Raw genomic sequence first — 9,507 nt, 5'->3', positions numbered from 1 at the left:
CACATAGCAAGCGCCCAGACTGTACACAGAGCAAGCGCCCAGAATGTACACATAGCAAGCGCCCAGACTGTACACATAGCAAGCGCCCAGACTGTACACATAGCAAGCGCCCAGACTGTACACAAGCACGCAGAGTGTACGCATAGCAAGTGCGCAGACTACGTATAGCAAGCACGCAGAGTGTATGCATAGCCCGCGTGCAGACTGTACGCATAGCAATCGCCCAGACTGTACGCATAGCAAGCGCCCAGACTGTACACATAGCAAGTGCGCAGACTGTACGCATAGCATGCACGCAGACTCTATGCATAGCAAGCGTGCAGACAGTATGCATAGCAGGTGCGCAGACTACGCATAGCAAGCACACAGAGTGTACGCATAGCAAACGTGCAGACTGTATGCATAGTAAGCGTGCAGACTCATTAAGCACGCGGACTGTAGCCTATGCATAGCAAACGTGCAGACTGTACGCATAGCAAGCACCCAGACTGTACGCATAGCAAAGGCCCAGACTGTACGCATAGCAAGCACCCAGACTGTACACATAGCAAGCGCCCAGACTGTACACATAGCAAGCACCCACACTGTACACATAGCAAGCGCCCAGACCAACCCGATCTCCCAAAAAATTGTAAAATAGCAACGTTTGTGGACAAACGTAGGTATTTTACAATTTCGCCTAAGAAATTGTAAAATGGTAACGTATGTGTCTACAGCGGTGGGCGTGGTTTGGGCGTGTTTTACGGAGATTTTCTGTTTCTAACCCCTCCCCCTACTCTAATCCTAACCCTAAAATCTCAGAACGTTACTATTTTACAATTTTCGAGCCGAAATTGTAAAATAGCAACGTTGGTCCATATCGTTGGTATTATACAATTTTCTGTGAGACTGTGTTGCCCAGACTGTACACATAGCAAGCGCCCAGACTGTACGCATAGCAAGCGCCCAGACTGTACGCATAGCAAGCGCCCAGACTGTACACATAGCAAGCGCCCAGACTGTACACATAGCAAGCGCCCAACCTGTACGCATAGCAAGCGCCCAGACTGTACGCATAGCAAGCACCCAGACTGTACGCATAGTAAGCGCGCAGACTGTACACATAGCAAGCGCGCAGACTGTACACATAGCACCCAGACTGTACGCATAGCAAGGGCCCAGACTGTACACATAGCAAGCGCCAAGACTGTACACATAGCAAGCGCCCAGACTGTACACATAATAAGCACCCAGACTGTACACATAGCAAGCACCCAGACTGTACGCATAGCAAGGGCCCAGACTGTACACATAGCAAGCGCGCAGACTGTACACATAGCAAGCGCCAAGACTGTACGCATAGCAAGCGCCCAGACTGTACACATAGCAAGCACGCAGACTGTACCATTAGCAAGCGCCCAGACTGTACACATAGCAAGCACCCAGACTGTACGCATAGCAAGCATGCAGACTGTACACATAGCAAGCGCCCAGACTGTACACATAGCAAGCCCCCGACTGTACACATAGCAAGCACCCAGACTGTACACATAGCAAGTGCGCAGACTGTACGCATAGCAAGCACCCAGACTGTACGCATAGCAAGCATGCAGACTGTCCACATAGCAAGCGCCCAGACTGTACACATAGCAAGCGCCCAGACTGTACACATAGCAAGCGCCCAGACTGTACACATAGCAAGCATGCAGAGTGTATGCATAGCCCGCGTGCAGACTGTACGCATAGCAAGCACCCAGACTGTACGCATAGCAAGCACGCAGACTCAACGCATAGCAAGCGTGCAGACAGTATGCATAGCAAGTGCGCATACTATGCATACAGTAGCAAGCACACAGAGTGTACGCATAGCCCGCGTGCAGACTGTGCGCATAGCAAGTGCACAGACTGTACGCATAGCAAACGTGCAGACTGTACGCATAGCAAGCATGCAGACTCATAACAAGCACGCCGACTGTAGCCTATGCATAGCAAACGTGCAGACTGTATGCATAGCAAGCACCCAGACTCATAACAAGCATGCACACTGTATGCATAGCAAGCGTGCAGACTGTACGCATAAGCACGCCAACTGCACGCAAACTTACCTCCAGGTAACAAAGTTTTGCTTGTTTTAAAGAGGTTGTGCGAGGAGATTCACAACACACAAGCCACTATGCATTGTTCTCTGGGCTGCACTCAATTGGATGACCAAACACCCTCCACCGTGATGCCAGCATACCAAAAGCATTCTCTATTATCCGTGCTGCCCTGAAATGGCGGTGTAGGTCTGTTGCTCAATGGTGAGGTTAGCCTGGTAAAATCATCCGGATCACGTGAACTCACATTCTTTTTCATTCTGTAGGCCAGTCTGCCCTTCAGCCCGCCCCCAGAGACTTCCAGAAATTACAAAGCCTCATAGTTGACCGGCCAATCAGGGAAATTAACAGTGATGGCGACTCCCGAAGCAACAAGCAGTAATGTTAACGTTAGTAAACAGCCATAAGTGCAGATATTTCTGTGTGGAGTTTGCATGTTCTCCCCGTGCCTCCCGGGGGTTTCCTTCATATAGGAACCCCCTTCACAAAAACATGCAATACCCTGGTTGCTAATGTGGTTCCTCCTCTGATCGTTAAGGGCACCTGTTCAGAGGGAGGGGAACTGGTTGGAATAGCGTGAACCTCCCACGTGCTATGTCCTACCGGTGAAGCTTCCTCTGTCAGGTGAAAAGAAGCGGCTGGCTGACTGCCCATGTCTCGGAGGAAGCATGGAGCCAGTCTCGGCTCTCCCCAGATCGGCAGAGGATGGAGTAGCAACCAGGATTGAGAAATCAAATGAGCACTAATGGGGGATAAAATGGGATAAAAAATCGGGAAAAAAATATTTATTTAAAAATAAGTGCAGATATTGCAGAAATAGACTCAATAGCAAGAATGAAACCAGTACAAGTGTGTGCACCACCAGCGGAGTTTCTCAGTGGAAAATGCGTTTTTGCCGTTCTTCCATGTGGACTGGATTGAATTTGGCGATACTGATTGGCTGCAGGAGTTGTCTGTCAAGGGAAGTATTCACCACTGAGATTGCTGTGGACAGCTCGGAGGTCAGAATGTCCTGCAGAAGGAAACCGAATGTGAGTTCACATGATCAGGATGGTTTCCAGGCTATTCAACCTCACCATTGAGCAACTACTGAGTACTATAGAACTACTGACTGCCATATCATTTTAACTTGGCCACATTTTCAGAAGACAGATTCCTCAGTTTCGGGTGAAACCCTTTATTCTAAAAGATGTATTTGGCAATGGGCTGCGAGCTGTGTGACCTTAGACGACAGAGAGTGTATGAGGAGACCCTCACAGGAAGAGGAGAGGTCAGCCAACAGGACCACGAGAGTCCCAGCAGGGCTAAAAGGAGACCTGGACCCAGGGTGAGACATGCCAACACACCCCACCCACACAGAGGTCCTGAACACGCACTCTCTCTCTCTCTCTCTCACACACACACACACACACACACACCCCACACACGCACACACACCCCACACACGCACACACACCACTCCCACGTATCTGAGAACAGATGATTTGACCTCTCCTTGCTGTAGGTGCGTGAGTGTGAGAAGGTTGTTTCTGGAAGGTTGCCATGGTGATTTTCCTTGTTGCTCATCATATTGACCAAACAGATGTGTGTTAACAGGAAAGAAGGGATGGGGAGCATTTCAGGGTAGCTACAGCTATGTTAACGTTCACCTGTAGACAAAGATGTGAGCACATTTACAAGGGGAAAGTTTCTCATCGGATAGCCCCTCTCCTCTCTCCTCCCCTGTCCTCTGCTCCTCTCTTCTCCTCTCCTATCCTCCTCCCCTCTCCTCCCCTCCTCTCTCCTCCTCTCCTGTCCTCCTCCTCTCTTCTCCTCTCCTCTGCTCCCCCCTTATCTCCTCTCCTCTCCAAGTGAGTTGGCAGGTTGAGTGGACTAACAGATGTGTGTAACATTGTTATTGCACTGCCTGGCAAGTCCACCGTTGAGTTTCTACTGTAAGTTTATCACACAACACACCGCAGCTTTCACAACTGACTATAAATCTGTGGTGTGTGTGTGTGTGTGTGTGTGTGTGTGTGTGTGTGTGAGAGAGAGAGAGAGTGCGCACGCACCTGTGTGTGTGTGTGTGTGTGTGTCTGTGTGTGTGTGTGTGTGTGTGTGTGTGTATGTACGTGTATGTGTATGTGTCTGTGCATGTGTTTGTGTTTGTGTTGACATGTGTTTTGTTCACATGGTGACGATACAGAACGTATGCACTAACTTCAAATTGGTAGACTGTGTCTAAACTAATGTGTCCTTCTGGATTTTATCCCACATTCACGCTGCAAGAAACACCATCAACAGCTCACTGCATGTCCATTCATTTCAACTTGGCCGATGTAGATCCTTTCCAAAAAAAATATATATCATGGAAAAGTTAGTTTTTTCCCATAATTCCTTTCAAAAAGTGAAACTTTGATAGATTATTAATTAATACACAGGACAAGATGTTACTATCCCTTGTGCCAAAATCCGAGGAAAAACACATTTAGAAGCCCAATCCAGAATAAAACAAGCTAACAGGCTAACAAACTAATAAACAAGACACAAATCACCAGTTACCTACCCTAGCCAACAGCAGTATGAAGCATGTCATTGGGGTTTTCAAGTGGGCACCTTCCTTCACCGACGTTTCGTTAAGTTAGGCCCACGACACCTCAAGAAGGCTTAACGGTGTAATCCAGCGTCCTGGAAACACCCCCCTCCATGCTACCACCGCACAACTGCATATTACCTCACTATCTAAGCCTAGCTATCCAGGTCGATTCGGTATGACATTCCTGACTACACCACCACTGTCAATGATTCAGCCCTGTTGATGCGGACCGTTAATCATGACCACCAACAAACAATCCCTAACTACACCACCACTGTCAATGATTCAGCCCTGTTGATGCGGACCGTTAATCATGACCAACAAACAATCCCTAACTACACCACCACCGTCAATGATTCAGCCCTGTTGATGCGGACCGTTAATCATGACCAACAACAAACAATCCCTAACTACACCACCACTGTCAATGATTCAGCCCTGTTGATGCGGACTGTTAATCATGACCAACAACAAACAATCAATCTGACCTTAGCGAGCTCCCCAGCTAGCATGTTTCCTCCTTATCCACAGCCATTCACTTGCTCGTTCTGCTGCCTGAGACATGTTGCTAACCGCAAGTTTCAGGCTCCGTCCCCGAATGCCCAACTCAGTTAGTAAGGCAATAACGGACTTTGCCACAAAACCACGGCAGCCCACCTCTACAGGCCGCACTCGAGCCCTCCAACCTCGCTGCTCTGCCTCTGCTGCCATTTCAGCATACCTAGCTTTCTTGCGCTCATAAGCCTCCTCAACTCGATCTTCCCACGGGACTGTGAGTTCGATAAAATAAACTCTCTTCTCTACCTCAGACCACAGTAACAAGTCCGGACGTAGCCGGGTGCTAACTATATATGCTGGGATGACTAGCTGTTCATTCAAGTCAACCCTCATTTCCCAGGCTCCACCTACACTTAGCTGCCCTAACTTGTGCCTGACCTTAATTGGTCTAATCTTTTCTCCCTCACGTACAAATTTGATCTGTCTATTCTCTTTGCTAGCAACTAGAGAATTTACTTCTAGCCGCTTTTCCTCAACTGCAGCTGCCAAACATTTCAACACCTGGTTGTGACGCCAGGTGTATCGCCCCTGGGAGAGACTGACCTTACACCCTGACAGTATATGCCTCAATGTACATACACTAGAACACAACGGGCAGGCACCATCCTCGCCCAACCACTGATTTAAGTTCTGGGGAGATGGCAGCACATCATAAGTAGCCCCTAGAATAAATCTAATTCTGCTGGCCTCCATGCTCCACAACTCTCTCCACTTCAACTTTCTCTTCTCTACACTCTCCCAGTTCACCCACTGTCCTTGCTTTGCCTGCGACACTGCCTTAGTACATCTTACTGCCTCCTCTTGCCTATGTACTTCTTCAACTACCATCTTCCTCTTTTCTATTACTGATGCCTTGTTCCACACAGGTTTCCCTATGCACAACCCTAAGCCTCCACGCCCATGCTGCACCTGACCTATGATATCCCTGTGTCTAAGAGCTGACTGTGCTTGCTGTACTGCCTCCTTTGGGTTCCACTTCCTCCCTGTTTTAACTGTGGGCGCTACACTCCTAACCACTGGATCCTTTGACTGAGTCAGAGTCATTTCCAGTCTAACCTTAGCACACTTGAACTCCTCTGTCAGGCTAGATAATGGCAATTCCAATATGCCTTTCCCATATAAGGCTACACTGCTTAGGCAGCGTGGGACTCCGAGCCATTTTCTAATGAATGAGTTAATCATCCTTTCTAGCTTTTCTACCTTTGAAAGGGGAACCTCATACACTGTCAGTGGCCACATCAACCGAGGCAACAATCCAAACTGCAAACACCACAACTTTAACTTTCCTGGGAGCCCTGACTTGTCTATACTTGAAATACCTTGAATCATTTCCTGCCTCACCTCCTCAAACTGTCCCTTATCACTGAGACTTGCATCATACCATCTTCCCAAACTCTTGACTGGTTTCTCTAACACTGTAGGCACCACCTCATCATTTATAACAAACTTCTTACCTACTACCCTCCCTTTAATGATTGAAATACTCCTGGACTTACTTGGCTTCACTTTCATTCTAGCCCACTGCAGATTACTATTTAACTTATCCAACAATCTGCTAGTACATGGAGCGGTTGACGTCATAGTCGTCATGTCATCCATGTATGCCCTAATTGGAGGGAGCCGCAGCCCTCCCTGCAGCCTTTCTCCACCCACTACCCATTTTGAAGCCCTAATAATGATCTCCATTGCCATGGTAAAAGCTAATGGGGAAATTGTACACCCTGCCATAATGCCTATCTCCAGCTGCTGCCAAGCTGTAGTGTACTCTGCTGTGGTAAAGCAGAGTTGAATATCTAAGAAGTAGGCTTTAACTAAGCTCTTTATACTACCTGGCACTCTAAAGAAATCAAAGGCCTCCCATAACAGACTATGCGGCACTGACCCGAAAGCATTAGCCAGGTCCAAGAATACTACATGCAGGTCTCTCTTCTCACGCCTAGCTGACTGGATTTGGTGCCAGATCATGCTGGTGTGCTCTAAGCACCCGGAGAAGCCGGGAATTCCAGCCTTTTGCACCGAAGTATCTATTAGCCTATTCTTTTCTAGATAACTAGACAGCCTCTGTGCCACAACACTAAAGAAAACCTTCCCTTCAACATTAAGTAGACTGATAGGTCTAAACTGACTTATCTCTAACGAGTCCCTTTCTTTAGGAATGAAGATTCCCCCTGCTCTACGCCATGCCTTAGGAATAACCTGCTTCTTCCAGACTACCTTCATCAGCTTCCATAGAAACTGCAACACATCTGGAGCACTCTTATACAGCCGGTAGGGGACTCCATTAGGACCCGGGGCTGAAGAGGCCCTTGCACGTCTCACTACTTCTTGAACTTCTTTCCACCTTGGTGGGCTATCATCACACTGGCTCTCTATTTCACCAATAGGTGGAATATCAGCTGGGACTGTCATCTCTCTAAACCTTTCCCTATCTTTGTGAACCTCCTCCAAATATTCCTCAAGCTTCTGCTTAGGTACCATAAGGCTACCATTCTTTTCCTTACTAAACAATGACTTCACAAATCTAAATGGATCCTTATAGAATGCTATTCTAGCTCGCTCTTTCTTTTTCCTATTTTTCCTAATGCTCTCTGCTCTTCTTAAAACTGCCAACCGATCCCTCACATCTGACTGCAAGCAATCAATGCCTTCCTTCTCAACCTCTGTAGCTTTCCTCCACTGCCTCTTAAGCTGTCTTCTCTCCTGGATAAGTCTATCTATCTCTTGTTGGCGCCTAGATTTAACTACCTCACCCTCTAGTTTCTTCCTTTTCTCAAAGACGCCAAACCTTTCCTTACCATAATCATAAATACAATCTCCCATTTTCTCCAACTTACTCTCAGCAGTTCCTTTAAGCTTCTCTAACATCCTAACCAAATCACTATTGATATCTTCCCACTTCCTACTTTCCGCTGCACCTGGCCACTTAACTCTAGGCTTCTGACCGCTAATCTTCTCCCTTTTTGGCTGGCTGGCCTCTCTGCTTTCCTCGGTGCTAGGACCTGCCTCAACATCAGGGGTGCTGATGTCCTGCGAGCTGTGGGTTACTTCCTGTCGCTGGACTTCACCCGACTGACTTGATAAACTTCTTAAGAAATAATTATCAATGCGGGGTCCCTGTGTTCCCTCTACCAAGCACCTCTTCCTGCCTTGATGGATTCTAATAGATTCTAATAGATTCATTACAAACAAAGTGAAAAATGTATAGCCTTTATTTGTTTAATTTTTCATAATTTTGGCCTACAGCTCCAGAAAACCCCCAAAACAGTATTTCAAGAAATTAGAATAGTGTGAAGAAAATCAGCAGTTACTTCTCAGTTATGACTGACTCCAGCCTCAGTCCACTCCATCTGAATCTCCACCAAATTCTTTAATCGTCTTTGCTTGACAATGCGCTGAAGCCCACGGTCATCCATGGTATTTCCATGATATTCACATTTTTTGGAAAGGATCTGTAAATGGTCAACAAGCTTATCAGACGAGAAAAGTTGGCCACGCCCATAGATACAGTTGGTCTGTGTGGGAGCCCCCACAAAATCTTACTTCCGGTATTGTTGTGTCAGTGGGACGAATGGTACAACGGTGGGGGGGGAAACGTTAGGGTTGTGCTACAACTCAGGTTTTACGACTGAGAACGAGAGCTCTCACTCTAGTGCCATCTCGCTGCGCGCCGCAGCCAACTGGAAGAATATAATTTTGCTCCAAAAATTTCCTTTTTATATAACCAACCATCTACCGACAGGTGGCGTGGTAATCTTGGGACTGAGGCGGCCACCCACATTCCTTTCCCCATGACACGTCACATCCGCTCAGATCGCAGCAAGGCTGGGTAGTGAGAGCTCTCATTCTCACTCCTAAAACCTGGGTTGTAGCACAACCCTAACGTTTTACTTTGTTTCGAACTCAAGCTCTCAGTCTAGTGCCAAATTCTGCCCTTGCTGCCTGTAGGACCCCTCAGAGCAACCTGAGAGGCATCGGTGAACAACGGACGCATGGCGAATTGCTCATGCCCAACCGTGTGGCATTTGGAGAGGCAACGACACTACCTTCTCGCCATTGACAGTAGCGCATGCGCGAAGAGCGAGCCGGAAACGGCAAGACTGTAGTACATAACAAACGTTGTGATGAGAGGACCATGAGGCCGCAGCGCACATGTCCTCCACCGATACACTGCGCAATAATGTGCAAGATGTCACGACGCCTCGCGTAGAATGCGCCTTGATCCCCCCCGGGGGTAACTTACCCACGGCAGAGTATGCCAAAGCAATCGCCTCCACTATCCAGTGCGATAAGCGATCCTTG

Source organism: Poromitra crassiceps (assembly GCF_964638095.1).
Source record: "Poromitra crassiceps genome assembly, chromosome: 1".
Classification (NCBI taxonomy): domain Eukaryota; kingdom Metazoa; phylum Chordata; class Actinopteri; order Beryciformes; family Melamphaidae; genus Poromitra; species Poromitra crassiceps.
The sequence above is the reverse complement of the archived record's forward strand: the minus strand, read 5'-3'. Positions refer to the sequence as shown.